The sequence below is a fragment of the Bison bison genome, unplaced genomic scaffold (genome assembly GCF_000754665.1).
Source record: "Bison bison bison isolate TAMUID 2011002044 unplaced genomic scaffold, Bison_UMD1.0 scf7180017864080, whole genome shotgun sequence".
NCBI lineage: Eukaryota > Metazoa > Chordata > Mammalia > Artiodactyla > Bovidae > Bison > Bison bison.
In genome coordinates this window covers 5631068-5633295 of record NW_011494652.1, presented here as the reverse complement: position 1 = coordinate 5633295, position 2228 = coordinate 5631068, and the positions used below count along the sequence as shown (strand labels likewise).

General features: G+C 56.4%; 1 protein-coding gene across 1 annotated transcript in view; it reads right to left on the bottom strand.

Annotated features, from left to right (window-relative positions):
* FOSL1 (FOS-like antigen 1) overlaps positions 1-2220 on the bottom strand; it is a 6631-nt gene extending 4411 nt beyond the window's left edge. The window contains exon 1 of the mRNA XM_010837776.1: positions 2201-2220. The gene's annotated coding sequence lies outside the window, so the exon portion shown is untranslated. The remainder of the gene's footprint in view (positions 1-2200) is intronic.
* Positions 2221-2228: the final 8 nt, after the last annotated feature.

Sequence of the window (2228 nt, the reverse complement as noted above, 5' to 3'; positions counted from 1 at the left end):
GGTATAGGGTCTGGGAGAACTGGGGGGTTTCCAATAATAAAGTGTGAATTCCAGGTGCTATCCCAGCCACTTTAAAAATACTGATTCCTTATAATTTGCACAACAGTATCTTCATTTTAAAGGCTTCCCCGGTGGCTCAGAGATAAAGAATCTGCCTGCATTTCTGATGCCAATGCAGGAGATGCAGGTTTGATCCCTGGGTCAGGAAGATATCACTTGGTGGAGAAAAAGGCAACCCACTCCAGTATTCTTGCCTGGAGAATCCCATGGACAGGGGAGCCTGGTGGGCTGCAGTCCATGGGGTTGCAAAGAGTTGGACACGACTTAGTGACTAAACAACAACAAATCTTCATTTTCAGACAGGAAAACAGTTGTCCTTAGACAGACAGTCAATAAGTGGGAAGTGAGGTTTGGGTACAGGTCATCAGGGTCTTACCAACTCCTGCACCCTGTCTGAGTCCCATCTGCACAAAGAAGATAATGACAGCCCTAGGAAGATTCCCTGGGGAAGGAAATGGCAACCTGCTCCAGCATTCTTGCCTGGGAAATCCCATGAACAGAGCAGCCTGGCGGGCTACAGTCCATGGGGTTGCAAAAAGTCAGACACAACTGAGCGACTAAGCACAACTTCAAGGGTGACTAGGAGAATCAGGTAAGAGAGTGTATGTGCGACAGAGCCTGGCAAGTGGCAGGTACCCAACATACAGGGGCCATGGTAGACAAGAGCCATTGCTCTGGGTTCAAGCTAGCCCAGTTTTGATCTTAGCTCAGCCATTTACTGGCTGTCAGGGTAAATTATTTATCCTCAATATGCCTCAATTTCCTTGTTTTTAATATTGTCATAGGTGAGGATCATTTCCCTGATGCCAAGAAGTACCCTTCAGTAGCTCTGAGGTCACAGTTTAATTGACAAACTAAAAAATTTTTTAAAAAACTAGTGGCACAAAATAACAGGTTTTAAAATCCATGGGGTCTTAGATTCTGTGAGACAAGGTAAAAAATGAGGTGGAAAGTGCCCAGCACAATGCAAGACTGCACAATATGCGCTGCCTCGATTCTTTCAGCCAGAAATGTGAGGAATGGGTTGAGATAGGGACTCAGTGTTCCGGAGGAGAAGTGAGTTCAAGCCCTGGGGCTGGGCCCTGGGTGTGGGCCCCCAGCCGTCCGGGAAAGCTCCCTCAAGCCCAGGCAAGTCTAGACAGCAGTGTCCCCGGCTCAGCGCTGCGGGCGCAGTGGCCCAATGACCCTAGTTCCCAGCCTACGTACCGCCGGCGGCATCTCCCGCTCCCGACGTTGTCAGGGCCCGGGCCGCTCCGGGCCAGGAAGGGAGGGGCGCCCGGGGTGAGTCACCCACCGTGACTCGGCCGCCGTGACTCGGCGGAACGGACGCCGCTCCTTCCCTCCCCTAGAGACACGTGCTCATCGCCCCTCGACAGGAAATGGGCACCTGCAGCCTCCCAGGTCCCCCCAACCGGCAGCGGGCGCCGTTCAGTGTCGAGAGTCAGGGGAGCGGGAGTTGCCGGTTGCAAGACCCCGTGCACGTCCTGGCATCTCGCGGTCTCCACGCGCCCCAACCCGTAAAGGGGTCAAGAGCCAGTCTCCTGGATCCCACCAGGTCCACTGCGGCTGGACGGGGATGAGGACTTGGCGATGGGGTGGAGAGGGACAAACAGGCAGGCACACGGATGACCACAGACTGCCCAAGATTCCCAGTCTGTCCGGGCAAGCCGGCTTGGGGAGCCAGTGCGTGGGGACCTCTCGGCCGCGGCTTAGACTCCGGACCTCGGAAATGTCGTCCGAGATAGATCGGGACCTTCTCTGATCCGGTCGGGGCTGGGACTAATCCCAGACCAAGGGGGTCCCCTTCCGAAGCAGATGGGACAAAGAAATTAACGGTGAACAGGAGGAAGGAGAGGAGGTAACAGAGACGGAGGGACAGAGAGACAACGGACAGAGGGGAAGGGGGACGCGCGCTTGGGCCGATGCTCGCAGAGATGTGTTCCTCCCGCCGCGCGTGCTCTGCTGGGCTGTGGGGCAGAAAGTGCCATTGGACAGCGGAGAGTGGGCAGGATCCGCTGCCACCGCTCCGATACCTGGTCCCTCCCCCAGTTCCCGGTCCCAGTCCCCGAGTGTGCCGGAGCGGCCCGCGCTCTCCTCGGCGCTGTCCACCTGTGGACTCCAGGTGTCGGGTTCCTCTCACCTGCTGGCCTGTGGCCGGGGGCCGAGGC